Consider the following 15,484-nt stretch of genomic DNA (forward strand, 5'->3'; position numbering starts at 1 on the left):
GTGATTTAGGCAGTGGCACACCTTTCCCATAAGCCTCTAGCCACGTCCAGGCGTCGTCTGGCATGCTGCAGAAATGGGTGGAGCCATCTAATATTATTCGGAGCCTGGCCAGGAACAGCAAGGAGTACTGCAATCCCGCCTCACGAAGGGCCTCAGTGCCCACTGTCCACTGCCTACAGGTTGCGCCGCAGGGGTCCAGAGAACACACCCCATCACCGCCTTCCTTCAGCCCAGGCACGAAGGCTGCTCAACCACCAATCCTCAATGCTGGTGCAGGCACCGGAGCGCAGGCATCACTCAGCAGTAGTCGGTCAGGGCACACTCCACTGGGCCCCCCCTGTGGGTCCCAGCCAGCCCACAATGCTCCAGCCGCCTCCTGTCGATCCAGCACAGAGCCCCACAGCACGCTCTCCACTGCTCCGTCATCTGCCTGCAAGGCTCCAGGCCGCTCCAATCCTACGTGCCCCAGACCGGGTCTCTCCAGGGGACGCCGCCATCTCGCGAGTGCTCGGGGTCACAAGGACTGCAGCTCACCTATCCTTCTCCGTGCTGCTCAACGGAGCGGCACCGTGCCAGCCACCTCTTCAGCCCTGCTTTTAGCTGCCATTGTGTGGTCGCCAGGTGCCCACACCTCCGGTATGGATCGGAGCTGCCCCAGAGCGGTCAAAACCAGGATTATTGAGGAACTGCGACGGAGCCTTGCTAATATGCAGCCACCATATCTGAATTCACGGCCACTCCCCTCAGGCACATATTGGTTTCCAAGATAGGCCTGCCCGAATAAAAGGGACCTTTCTGCAGTATTTATTGAGGGGCAGAGCTTCAGATTTGTCCAAATTAAGCTTACAGCCTGATATAATCGCAATTCATTAAAAAAAATGGAAGTGAGGAATCAGGTCTTGACATGAAAAGGAGAATGTTGGCATATGCAGTGTTTTTAATATGGGTGTCTTTAATTTGAAAGACAGAAAGGGTGTCTGAAGTTGTTAACTGATGTAGTAAGGGTTACCATGCAAGTATGAATAATAGAGGACATAAGGGGCAACCTTGTCTGGTACTTCTGTTAGGAGGGATATGAAGAGATTGTAGTCGATTCATCATGGCAGTAAAACCAAACAATGAGTAAAGCAAGGAAATAAGTTGTAGAAATCAGGGACCTAAATCATGCCATTCCAGGGTTTTTATGAGAAACTGCTAATTGACTCTATCAAAACGTTTTCTGCATCAAGGGTTAGTGCAGTAAGAGAGGGGGTGAGTTTATTTGCTTTACTGATAATATTCTAAAGGGTACTTGAGTTGTCTTCAATGTTCCTGTGTTTACCAAACCCAGGTTGTTCTATGGCAATGAGATCAGGAATACAATCAATTAATCAGAGAGCAATGGTCCTAGCAAAGATCTTACAGTCAGTGTTATTCAAAGAGATTGGACAGCAATTTTTACATAGATTCAAGTAGCGTTCCTTTTTCAGAATAATGCCTATCATCTCCTCTGAGAAAGAACCAAGGGAGGAGTTAGAGAAAGAATATAATCGGTAAGCTTAACGTCTTAACCGCGGCAGCAATTCCGCCGCGGTGCGGGCGTTCTAAAGGGTGGGCGGGGCTGCGCCGGCCAACGGTCGTTCAAAACACTAGGGAGGGAGTGCTCCTGATGGCCGTTGGCCGACGGGAGCATGGAACGCGTTAAATAGCTTAGGAAAGAGTAAATGGGAAATTTGGGCTAAAATTCAATAGTGAAGCCATCGGGACCAGGTGCCCTACTTTTTGGCAAACATTTGCCAGCCGCTTGTAGTTCATCTATTGTTAAAGCAGATTCAAGCAAAGAAGTATTAGTATTGTTGTTCTAATATTTTATTAAATTAGAAAGAACATATAAATAGTTAAATACATTAGAAAGCAATACACTAACAATATAGCAATACAAGACTCAATGTCAATACTGTCATATATAGCTCCTGCATAACCATGTAAATATCATGTTTCAGAAATAAGAATATAAAGGAACCATATTAAAAAGTCAGATGCATCACTTGATAAAAATTGATCAAAAGTAAGAAAAGAAAAGGAAAGAGAAAAAAGAAAGAAAGGAAAGATAAAAGAGGAAAGAGAAAGAGAAGAGAATAGAGTGAAGAGTGAAGAATGAAGAGAAAAGAGAGAGTCTCCTGCTACAAAAGAATGAGAAAAAGAAATTAAGTAGATGACACAAAGGGAAATTGCTCTACCAAACCTTTCGAGGTCAAGTCCACATGCCTATCCAGTGTTCTCCATACCTCACTAGAAATGGAGGGAGAGAGATGATTCTCCTCCACAGAGGTATGAGCCCCACGGAGAAAAGAGACCTAGGCCCACCATGTATGTTAGGATACAGATCCAAATGATTTCCACTCTGTAAGAATAATCTTTACTGCAATTGTCAACAACAAATCTAATAATTGCATATCCACAGAATCTAATGATAATGGTGATGGTGCATCCCATGGAAGAACATTCAAAAAACATATGCTGATGGGTACCAGCGGCTAATTTGCAACTCCAACAAAGGTCATTATCTTTAAGATTGAGAGAGTGCAGGCGTACCGGTGTCCAATGTAACAGATTAGGAGAAAATAATTTAGATTGAATTAGAGAGGGGGCAATCTAAGAACGAAGAGAAAGACTCCCAATAAGTTGCCAAGTTTCTGAGGAGATATGTTTGAGAAGATTATGGTCAAAATGAAGTAGCCATTTCTGTTGTGTAACAGTCGTCGACAGAGGTGGTGTGGAAGATAGAAATTTATAAATCTTAGAAGCCATATGACCTGATTTATACCACATAGATAGGAGAGAAACTGCATGAGAAACCGGATCAAAATGAACCTTAGCAACGGCAACTTTGATTTTTAAAAATGTATAAAAATCTAAATTAGTGAGAGAAAACTCCCGAGCCAAGGATGAAAAAGGTAATGTATCATGATTGGAATCATAAAGATGTTGGACAAGGGTAATACCTTTATTAGCCCAGTACGACACCAAAGACGAATCAATATCAATTTTAATTTTTGGATTGTGCCACAAAGAAGACCATATAGACTTATGGATTGGCTTAGAAACTTTTTTATCAATCGCTTTCACTGCAGCAATGGTATCTAAAATAATAGACGAGAAAAAGGAATAGACAATGTGGACGTAGTTAAAAAAGAAGAGGTAGGTAGAGGAGAAGATAATTCCCGCTCAATAAACACCCACGGCGGAGTATGTCGAGGATCTGTAGAGAACCAAAGAGCCCCTTGGGAGACTAAAAAAGCCACTTGATATCGATCCCAGTCAGGAAAATTACAACCCCCCAAGTCATGAGGTTTCCTCAAATGTTTATAGGCTATTCTTGCTCTCTTATCACTCCAGAGGAATTTTGAAGTAAGAGAATCAATTTCATGAAAAAAAGATGAAGATAATTTAACAGGAAGCATTGAGGACACAAAGTTAATAATAGGTGTTATCATCACCTTTAAAGTTTGAAGACGTCCCCACCATGAAATATACTTAGGTGACCAAGTATCCAGAAGTTGACGAACCTTAAGTAAAGTTTGAGCTTCATTATAGGAAACTGTGTCTGTTAGAGTACTGCAAAACCAAATCCCCAAATGTTTAATATGTTTTGATTGCCATTTAAAACCAGCATCCCCCATGTGTGCAGGAAAACAATACACGTTGAGGGGAAACATTTCCGTTTTATCTTTGTTGAGAGTATATCCTGAGACACTAGAAAATAGATTAATAGTCTCGGAAATAGCAGGAATTGCTGTAACTATATAATCGGAAAAAAGGAGCACATCATCTGCATAGGCAGCTGTTTTGATACAGTTGGAACCAAATTGAAACCCTTTAATATCTTGATTAAGGTTAATTAAGCGAAGAAGAGGATTAATAGATAGTTAAAACAAAAGAAGCGATAACGGGCACCCTATTCTAGTACCTTGACACAGATTAAAGAAAGAAGAACTAGCACCATTAACCCTAATAGTTGCCCTAGAATGTGCGTACAAAGACATCACCATATTAATAAAAGGATCTCCAAGATTGGGGGCTCGAACCACTGCTTGCAGAAAGGGCCATGAGACCTTATCAAAGGCCTTTTCGGCATCAAGGGCAAGGGCTGCAGCAGGCAGATTGGATAATTTTGCTTTCCCCAGGATATGATAAAATGTTCAAATATTATCTCTAGCCAACCTACTTTTAACAAAGCCAGTCTGCGAAGGGTGAATAAGTAAAGGAATATAAGATTGCACACGTTTAGCCAGGATCTTGGCAACATTTTTTGCTTCCATATTCAGGAGAGATATAGGGCGAAAATTTTTAGGATCCAAATGATCGTTACCCTCTTCAGGGATTACTACAATGGTAGCCTCCGCCGCAGAACCAGAAACCAAACCTGTCTAAATAAAGTTATCAAAGACATCTTTGAGACGAGGTACAAAAGATGGAAGAAAGTTTTTATAAAAAAGAATGGGAAAACCATCTGGACCCGGAGCTTTCCCAGAGCGGATGGCCTTAATAGCAGGAATAATTTCTTCGGATTCAATCGAACCCCCCAACTTTGCCCCCTCAGCCTGTAAACGCGCTGTAAACGCGCTGAATTCGCCCAGTTTCCTACCTGCCTGTGTCTGAGAGAGGGAGCACTCAGACAGAAAGTCTGTCCAGGACCAGCCACCAACACCGGAATCCCGCCACCAGTCGCGCCGCCGCCGGGAACTACGTTTCCCATCAGGCTCAGCGGCGGCGCGTTCCCCGACGCGGCAGAAGCGACGGGAGGGGCTTACAAAGCTGCAAGCCCTCGGTGGAGCGGGGGGAGCCTGTAAACGCGCTGTAAACGCGCTGAATTCGCCCAGTTTCCTACCTGCCTGTGTCTGAGAGAGGGAGCACTCAGACAGAAAGTCTGTCCAGGACCAGCCACCAACACCGGAATCCCGCCACCAGTCGCGCCGCCGCCGGGAACTACGTTTCCCATCAGGCTCAGCGGCGGCGCGTTCCCCGACGCGGCAGGAGCGACGGGAGGGGCTTACAAAGCTGCAAGCCCTCAGCGTCGCGGGACGCGAGCGGGACGCCCGGGGCTAAGCCCGGGCAAAGGGCGGGCCCTCTGAGGCCCTCCGAGGCACGGAAAGGCGAGGAGAGGCTATCATCCGGAAATATTCGTGTGGAATAAAGGTACTGATATTGGCCTGTTATTTGGCACGTTCTATTTTGCTGACGATATTTATTCTTATTCATTTCAAAGTCCGCCCAAAACCTACAGTATTTCTTGCGTCGACCAGCCACTGACCTGGTTTCTTGCTAACACTTGTGTTGATCGTGTTCATCCAGAGTAAGAGTTAAGGAATGGGGAAAAAGCTGGTACCACCCCCTATTGAACCTGTGAATACTCTTGATTCATACCTGGTCCAAGTGGTGAGTAGTATTAACAGCAAACGAAGGCAATCCTTGGGCCTAAGCCAATCACCTGTGTTGCCCGCAGAAAGCCCACCTATAAGTGCTGCAAGTACAGCTATGTCTGATTCCCTGACAGGAAGTGTACAGCACAACTTAACTGACTCTGACTTTAATCCTCTAGCCAACCACTTGGAGGCCACTATTGTCCCTGATTCCGCCATGAACAGCGAAGACAGAGAAGATCTTATTGATCTATCAGACAATGCCAGCTCTGAATCAAGTACTCAGATAGAAGCCACGGAAGAGGATCCCCAGCCCCAGCCTCCACCTAGTCGTGCTGTTAGAGCATGTAGGAAACAAACAGCTAAACGAGGGGGGAAACAATTGGGAAGGAAGAAGCCTGCCACACCTCCTTCCAGGCATTTGGGCAAATATTTAGATTGTGAGATCGATCACGAGTCCAAGCGCATTATCGATGATGACCTCTTCAACAGGTTTCAAGATATGATAGATATCAAAATAAAGACCATTATTAAACCTCTAATCGGGAAAGTGGACAAACTAACTGCCGAAGTCAGAAAGTTGGGGGGGGTTCATAGTACTCTGACTAAGGAGCTAGAGAATTTATCTTCCCTCGTCGCGGACTTAATATCCACGGATGAGGAGGCCCCTGGTAGTGAAAATAACTTACAGCCCGTCCAACAAGGGTTGCTACCCCTACCCCCATCAACAATACCAACTGTTCCGGATCAGAATGGCGTAACTGGGGACCCTCATACCATCCCCACTGCTGTAACAGTGGTAAGCCATCAAGAGGCCAGCCCAGTTCAATTTATAGCGGAGGCCTCACCGGTAGTCTTGGTGCTGGCCAATGTTCCACCGTTGCTAAAAGACAAAACAGAGTCAGATCAGGGCCTCAAAGATAAAGCCATACATTGGCTCTCAAACAACATGCATATGGCGCATGAAGGGCTTGATAAACTGGCAGGAAACATAGTTTCGACCAGGAGGGTACCCTGTATTGGCAGTAAGCCGAAAAGGTTTCAAGGCGACTGCGTTATCATAAATTTCACTAACGCCGAGGTCCTCCCTGAAATCTTGGCTAATGTTTTTCCACCTCAGCGGCGCAATGGTTCCATAGTCCCATTAACTCTTGGTTTTTTCTATAATGAGCCTCAACCCGCTACTATACATAAGATTAACAGGCAGAATAAGTATAGTAACAACTGTAGCTGGGGAGGGGCTAGGGGCCTGCGATATGTAAATGACCGGTTCCCGCCTGTAGTACAGCGAGAGTCAGGAAGATCCATTTACCCGCATGAGGAAAATATTCAGCCGGTTCATCAGTATGGGTTGGGATTCAACGGGTGGGGGCCTGGCGCACTAGGGTACGCTCAAAGTGCACGGGGTATCATGCCAACACGGTGGCAGAGAATGGACCCTCCTTTGATCCACCCAACTACCCCACATCCTTCGTGGAACTTATCCCACAACGGGCAGGTTCAGTTAGCTACTCCATCTGCTTGGGGCTTTACTACAGGTAATAGGTTTGGCCCCCTATCTGACCTTAACACGTGCGATTGACTCGAACCAGGTACTGACCAAAATAATGTGGGTCCGATTAGTCAAAACTCTCGTAGCGATGGTCTAAGCATCGATGATTTCCTTGGATTTTCGACGCCTAATGTAGCCACTAAGCCCCAACCATCTACCACTCTAGGTAAGCAAGCAACCTCATTTGGGGGTGAGTCTGCCCGTAACCAGGGTTTGGGTGGAGTGGGCACACAGTTTGGCCGCCTAGTAAAAATCACCGTTGCTTCACCATCGCAGGCAGTAGTGGTTGGAGAATCAGAGAGTGGTAGCAAGTTAATGACTAGTAGGGAGTCATGTAAGATCATAAGCTGGAACGTGGCGGGTTTGAACACCAAATGTAAGGACCCGGTATGGCGGAGCTTCATTTCAAAGCACCACATTATTGCCCTACAAGAAACTTGGGATACATCTAGTAACATCTGGTGGGATGGATACACTAGCTTTATAAGCCCAGCTGTCCCAAGCAGAACAGGCAGGGCTAGAGGTGGGTTGGCCCTTTTTTTCGCCTTGGACCTAAAAGGAAGTTATAGGCAGATTAGGTCCGAATCTGACAATATACTGATTGTTGAAAGGGTTATTAATAAGACCCGTAGGACCTTATACATTAACTTCTATAACTCTGGGAACAGCGCATATGAAGGGCGTAATATTGCCAGTTTAGATAGTATTTTAAATTCAGTCCTACAGAATATCTCTTTCGCATCTGAGTTAATTTTACTAGGTGATTTTAATATACACTTGTGCAATTTAGCATGTAAGGGAAGTGAAGTTAGCGAGGAGGATGATGACGCCCCAGTAGCACCTCATTTCGAACATTCAGCAGAGGGTCAGGAGCTTGAGGACTTACTTGCAAACTTCAACCTCTATGAACCAAATTTCGGTCTGAGAACGCCAACTTTCACCGGCTGTCAATATGGGTCTGTGATAGATTATATTTTTGTTTCTCCTGGTATCCTAAATTTGACTGCCGCATATACAACGATAGTAACTCACTTCAGTGACCATAATCCAGTACTTCTAGAAGTGATGTGGGGCAGCCAGATGGGCGCAGCTCCATCGATTATAAAATCAGCCCATCGCTTGAGGACTACAGATCAAGACAGAAGAGTTAAATGGGCGAAAGTGATCCCGGAAGATTTCTATAAAAAATGCTTCCCTAAGATTAAATCTCAGGTGGAGCTTTGTCAGAACCCTGACACCCAAGGAAGCCTCGTGGTATCAGGCTATGAGGAAATATGTGTTCAGGTTTCTAACGAACTTTTAGCTAAACCCTTTCAGGGAGCGCAGGGTCACAAGCGATGGTTTGATTCTGTTTGCTCAAAGGCCCATAGAGATTTGTTGGCGGCTCTAAAAACTGTCCCGAGAGTAAAAGAGGAAATTGCGAGGCTTAGGAAAATCTATAAGGCCGCAGTAAAGAACCGCAAAGATTCCATTAAAAGTGAAGCATGGGATAACCTCCTCTCGGCGGCGGTGTTGAAGGACAGCAGGAGATTCTGGGAACTTATTAAGCAGCCCCTTTTTTCGGAGGACAGCAATTCACCAATGGATTGTGTGATTACTGAGGATAAATGGTTGTCTTTTTTCAAAAATGTATATGGGGGGGACTTAGTTGATGTGCATATCGACAGGCGCCTATCGCCCAACGGGCCTGTACATTCAATTGTTTTTAGCCCCCAAGAAGTAGAAAAGGCACTTGCGGAAACCACTAAACACAAGGCACCTGGCCCCGACGGAGTTCCGGCCGACTTTTTCATGTTTTCATCTAAAATGTGGTCAAGGGTGTTGTCCAACGTGTTTAATGCTGTCAACGATAACTCAGCTCCTGCATCATGGGCTACATCTACCATCGTCCCCATTTACAAAAATAAAGGGCAGCGGGATGATCCAGCATTCTATAGGCCTATATCCCTTTTGGACTCTACCGTAAAGATTTTGGGGAGAGTCCTCTTATCAAGACTGAGGGAGAATGTTGAGGGCTGCGGCGGTTTGTGCGAACTACAATATGGCTTCAGAGAGAGTAAAGGTACAATAGAGCAATGCATTAATCTGTATCTACTTACCTCAAAGTACACGTTGGCTAAGGAGGGCTCAGTGTACCTGGCATTCATGGACCTCTCTTCGGCCTTTGATCTCGTTAATAGGTCCAAATTATGGTCGACCCTCCTGGATTTAGGTATTGATGAAGCCCTGGTTATGTTTATGGCCAAACTGCATCAGGAGCTTTTTGCATCCGTACGAGTCTCTAACAACGGTAGGCGTACTCCTTTATTTAAATCTCTGAAAGGGGTACGGCAAGGTTGCATCTTGGCACCCACGCTTTTCATCATCTATATTAATGGCCTGGGGGCTTACCTGAGAGGCTTGAGCACGGATGTTCCACGTGCAGGAGATGACCATATTCCGGCACTCCTGTACGCGGACGATGCCGTGCTGATCGCCCGCACGGGTAACGGGCTACAGGTCCTTCTTAACTCTTTTGGCTCTTTTATGGAAAATCTGGACCTTAAGGTCAATGCGTCCAAATCGCATACAATGGTCATGGGCAGAGAGCGTGCGAAGAGAAGTCACAAATCTTTTTTCTGTAGTGGGATCCCTGTTTCGGAAGTAACCACATTCCCTTACCTGGGAGTTTTGTTCGACCAAAAAGGCACCTGGGGACCACAGATAAGTGCAAAAAGGCTGGCAGTTACTAGATCTGCTTCTGCAATCTTGGGTTTTGCTGGCAAGCTGGGTGCCAGGCCCATGGAAGCGTTGCTAAAGATCTATAAGAGCAAACCCGTTGCCATTGCCTCATATGGATCTCCTCTGTGGGGGTATGTTAATCTTGACCCCATTCAGAGGGCAGAAAATAGATTCATAAGATCACTCCTTTCTGTGCCCCAGTCAACCCCAACTTATTCTATTCACAAGGAGGTTGGCCTACCATATTTGTCGGACTCATTGAGTGTAGCACCATTGATCATGTGGCTTAAAATGTGGTTAAATGTTGATCTTCCGCTGAACCATAAGATTTTGAGGGATGTCCAATCAATGGATAACTATAGTAAAATCCCATGGTTGGCTTACTTAAGTAAATCATTTAAAGATTTGGGTCGCCCAGATTTGTTCCTCTGTCCTGAGAACATTAGGGCCCAAGACATAGCCTTTATAAAAAAGGCATTTAAAGAAGGGAAGGAAGCCTGCCGCGAGGTATCTGAGCTGCAGAAACCAGCAGTTAGGGCTCACTACCTATTGGTTAGCACTCCTAATTTGGCACCTTATCTTCGCTATGTAACAATCCCTTACCACAGGTTTTTATTAACTAAACTTAGGTTTAATCTTATTCATTTCCACCTAGGCTCTTTTAAGGGATGGCAGAAGCCAGAACTAGCCGCCCCTTGCAGCTGCGACAATTTCTCTGTGCAGGATACAATGCACTTCGTCATGTTTTGTAGCCTATATCACGAGCAGAGGAAAAAATATTTGCTCCCTTTATTTAAAGAATCAGGGTTCACACAGGTGCGCCCGGCGCTGCTCTATTTACAGCTCATGACAAACCCATGCACAACGTTTAGATTAGCAAACTTTTTAGTCGCAGCCTCTAGGGCGAAAGCTGTTGGACAATCTCCGGTCTAAAAGATTTTTTATCTTAATGAGTTTATGTGTATTGTTTTAAATATAAATGTATCCTTTTTAAATTGTGTAAATAGTATTTATAATGTATACTGGGTATGATGTTTTTTAGATGTTAGGAAACTTAATTATGTTTCTTATGTCATGTTTTAATTGTTTTTGTTTGTTTCTTTGTATGACTTTGAATAAGTCGAATAAAGATATTCTGACTGACTGGCCCCCTCAGCATCAGAAACAGTCTGAATAGGAATTGTGTTTAAAAATTGTTGGCATTGATCAAGAGAAGATTGATTGTGAGGAGTGTATAACTTACTATAATACTCACGAAAGACCTCAAGGATCTCCTTAGTTTGAAATTTCCTAGTACCAGAACTGTTGTTTATACAAGATATCTGTGCTGATCTGATATTTGACTCCTGAAACTTTAATGTAGCCGCCAAAACCTCCCCTGCTCGGTTTTTGAGGAGTAGCCGTTTAGCATTCTGTGTCAGGATGCCAATGTGAGCTCTCTTAGTTACAATAGAATTGTAAGAGTATTTTAAATTCTTGATATCTTGAAGGAGCGCCTTGTCTTTAGAATTCCGATATAGAGATTCTTTCTCCTTAATGGTATCTGCCAAAGCAGCAAGTTCCTTCTTGATATCTGAGTTTTTTTGCCATTTTGTTAATAATCTGCCCTATGATCGTACATTTAAAAGCGTCCCATAAAACCACAGAAGAACCAACGGAAGACTCATTTTCACAAAAAAAAGTTTCTATATCCTTGTTGAGTAAGTCAACTTGAGATCGATCATGCAAAATCTCTGAATTCAGACGCCAAGCGCGAGGCTCCCTGCTTTCTGACAAATTGAGGAGAGTAAAAGAAAGCGCAGCATGATCGAACACAAGAATGGGATGAATGACAGGAGTCAAGGAGTATCATAAAAGAGCTGAGTGAACTAGGAGATAATCAATACGAGAGAAGCTAGAGTGAGGAGAAGAGAAAAAAGTGAAGTCACTACCAGAGGGATTATGTAATCTCCATACATCAGCAAGATTAGAGGAGGAACACATGTTAGACATCTGTTTATGAGCCCTAGGAGGACGAAATTTAAAAGCAGAATGTATGTCTAAAATGGGATCCAATGGGAGATTAAAATCCCCGCCGACAATCAAATTACCATTATTAGAAACTTCCGAAGGTTTTTTAGTAATAAAACGCCAAAAAGGTGGATCATCACAATTCGGTGCATAAATATTCATGACATAGATATCAAGAGAGCCATTGGATAGACGAGACAGCAACCACCTACCCTCAGCATCATGTTCCCCAGCAACAACAGTCAAACCCAAATTTTTGGAAATTATAGTCACCACTCCATTCTTCTTTCCAAAGGCCTCAGAACAAACAACATCAAGAACCCACTCTTTTCTCAATAATAGTGCTTCTTTATACGATATTTTGGTTTCTTGTAACAAAACTAAGTCACTAGAAAGGCTTTTACCATAATCCAAAATGTTTGCCCTCTTTACAGGATGATTCAAACCACGCACCATTAAGGGATAAGACGTTCAAACCTGGCATAATAGCGAAAAACCAAAAAAAACAAGTATAATTCGGTGCCAGAGAAAAGTACTCCATAACAGAGACATCTGCACAACAAGAATAAAACAGAACCACTGAAGACACGAACAAAGGACAACAGCAGGAGACTTTAGGAAAGAAAGAATAAGAAGAGATTAGAGAAAGAGAAACAGAAAAGAAAGAAAGGAAGAGAAAATACAGCGAAAAAAGAACCCACCAGGGGAAGTCCATAAGAGACAAAATGCATACGAGGGAGGAACATGGAGGGGCAACCAAGGACGCCCGTAAAAAGAAAAAAGAAAAAACTCCAATCACCACACAGGCAGAAAGCAATAGAGAATTAAATATAAAAACAACAGAGAAAGGCAAGGCATAATAAATATATAAATACATTATAATATATAAACTGATGAACAATTGATCTAACAAGGAGCCATCAATCAGTATGAACAGTATTTGAAAAGAATAGCGTATAAAGTGCTCATCATATACATAACATATCAAAGCGCAAAATCGATAATACTATAGAACAGTATAAATAAAGGAAGCGTATCCAAATAGATAAACACTCTCAGCATCAAAAGAGAATTCATATATAACAAATCATACAGTATATTGGTAGAAGGCAACTATCAAAAAAGAAATAGATCATAATATTAATAACTTATCTAGAACAGGGTAAGGGAGCAGTGGGTTATATTACCAGAATAAGAATGGTAAAACAACAGAGACAAAATAAATATGAACTATGAACATGAATAATCTGTGCGAAGGTTAGAAGAACAGCACATATTATGTTCACAAACTCAGACAAAGAGAAGATATAACAGACCATAACTAATAACTTGAGCGATCCACGCATAAATTAAGAAATGCATCATGCACTACACTCATATAGAGACAAACAAATAAACAGTCTAATATAACATAATCCACCATACAGAAACAAACCCACCCACGTACAGAAGCAAGAGGACGAAAAGATTACACTAAACAGCGGACAAGACTTCAAAATGACATACATACATATATTAGACTCACGTAAGAGAAAAGAAACAGCACTAATAATGAATAGAAAAAGAAAGTAAAAACAAAGAAACAAGAAAAACACTAACAAAACAGAAGAAAAAGAAAAAGAAAACCAACAGCAATAGAACTAAAAGAGACGCATCCTTTGACAAAAAGAGCAGAACCTGCAAGAAAAAGTTTAGAACATTTCAAACATCGGAAACATCGCCTAACTGTTGCGTAAATGTAGGAGCACAGACCGTAGCATTAGCGCACGGATCTAGCAAAACATGCAAGTAGGAATACAAAACATCCCACCAAACAATACTCAAGAACCAGACGGATCAGGAGAAGAAGAAGATTCCATCAGGGACTCCGTCTGATTATCCAAAAAGGTCGATAGGTCCGAAGGCTCATAAAAAATCTGAGTGCGCCCTCTAAAAGTTATGCAAAATCGCTAAGGACCAGCAAAAGAGAACGGAATATTCATGTCAAGCAATCGTCTCCGTAGATTAAGAAAGCCTTTTCGTCTGTTAACAGTGTCTCTAGCAAAATCTTGGGAGATGGCAATTTTGTGGCCCTCCCAAGTAATCGCTTTGATTTTCCGCATCTGGGCCAAGATTTGTTCAGAATGCTGATGTTGCAATGGTTTAAAAACCACAGGTCTCGGATGAGGTGAAGACTTCGGTCTAAATGTAGGAATCCTATGAGCACGTTCTATTTCAAAGTCCTTCTGAAAAGAAATCTGCAACACAGTAGGATTCCAATGGAGCAAAAAGTCGAGCATTGATGACGCTAATTTCTCCGCATCCTCGGGCAGGCCAAAGATACGCAGATTACTTCTACGATTTCTATCTTCCTGCTCAGTAAGATCTCTCAGCAACGCAGACAAGGAGCATTCCATCTGTTGCATTGATTTAGACTGTTGTTGCGCAGTATCTTCCACACCACTTATCCGTGATTCAGCAGCAGAAACGCGAAGTGATAAGGTCTTAAAGTCATTTCTGATTGCTGCAATCTCTACTTGAAGTAAGTCTGTATTAGTTTTAGTTGACTGCGCAATATCATGTACAGCGTTTAGGCGAGATAAAATAGCATCCAACGTAGTACTGGAATCTTTCGGCACAGATTCTGGAGTAGGAAGATCTTTTAAGGTTTCCTTAGAGTCCTTGGTTTTGGGAGAAAGGTCCATGTTGTCTGCCATAGGAAAAGGCAATAAAAATATTGCAAAAACCCACACCGTTTAGTAACCTAGCTGCAGTAGCACCAGACACCTCACCCTTTGAAAACAGTACCCTGGGAATCAGCAAAGTTGGCAGTTCAGGGCCAGAAAAATAAGATCTCTTACTGACTTACAACGATGAAAACAGCATTGAATATCCTCTTCTAAAAAAGTAGTGAAGGGATAACAACAAGAAAAGACAACCAGGCAGAGCTGACCAAAAGCATCTATGACAGTCTTGTCAGATGGTATATGCCGCCATTTTGAGGAGCAAGTCAGAGGAGACAGCCAAATGGTTCAGCGTCACAACTTCAGGAGAAAAATCAGATGCGCACAACGTCATCTAAGACCAGACCGCAAGTAAATCTATGTGTAAGTGGAATGCCACAAGGGTAGACACAAACTGCACCAAAAAAAAGCTGGAAATGTATGAACTCACATTGCCTGAATATTTGCTTCCCTCTGAAATTCCAGTGAATACCAGAAACAAAGGAAATCCTCTTCAAGTATCCAGTGGTAAAATGCTAGATGTCGTGCAGCATCCTCAATATATGTCTGCCACGGAATCATCATAATAAGAAGTGCTTGGGCAGAGAAAAACGCGAGTGCCGCCACCAGGAGACAAAATGACGGATGCCCGCGAAAATACTGAGGAGAAGGACATCGCGAACATGAACCTTGTAAATCAGGCACCGGGAGCAGCGCAAATGTGACCAGGCTGGTCACCGCATGTTCCGCCCACCGCAACGCCGATTCAGAAGGGGCTCCTCGCCTGTGAGGACCGTAAACCTCCTCGCTGGCCTCTGTTGTCCCGGAGCTCAAGCGCGACCCGCCATCACTTAGCGGCGCACAAGCCACGCCCCAAGAAGTATTAGTATTAATGGAAATCCAAGGATTAAGATTCGAGGAGTTGAAATCTAGAAAGTCGACTGAGGGACTGTTTTAAAAAATATATATATTTTTTTTTTAACAAAGTTTATTTAGACAATAGTCTATAAACCATACATAGAACAATGGATCACACATAGTAATAAATATTTAAAACCACATTTCATTTTACACATTTACAACACTTGTAAAACCAT

The sequence above is a fragment of the Lissotriton helveticus genome, chromosome 4_1, assembly GCF_964261635.1.
Source record: "Lissotriton helveticus chromosome 4_1, aLisHel1.1, whole genome shotgun sequence".
Taxonomy (NCBI): domain Eukaryota; kingdom Metazoa; phylum Chordata; class Amphibia; order Caudata; family Salamandridae; genus Lissotriton; species Lissotriton helveticus.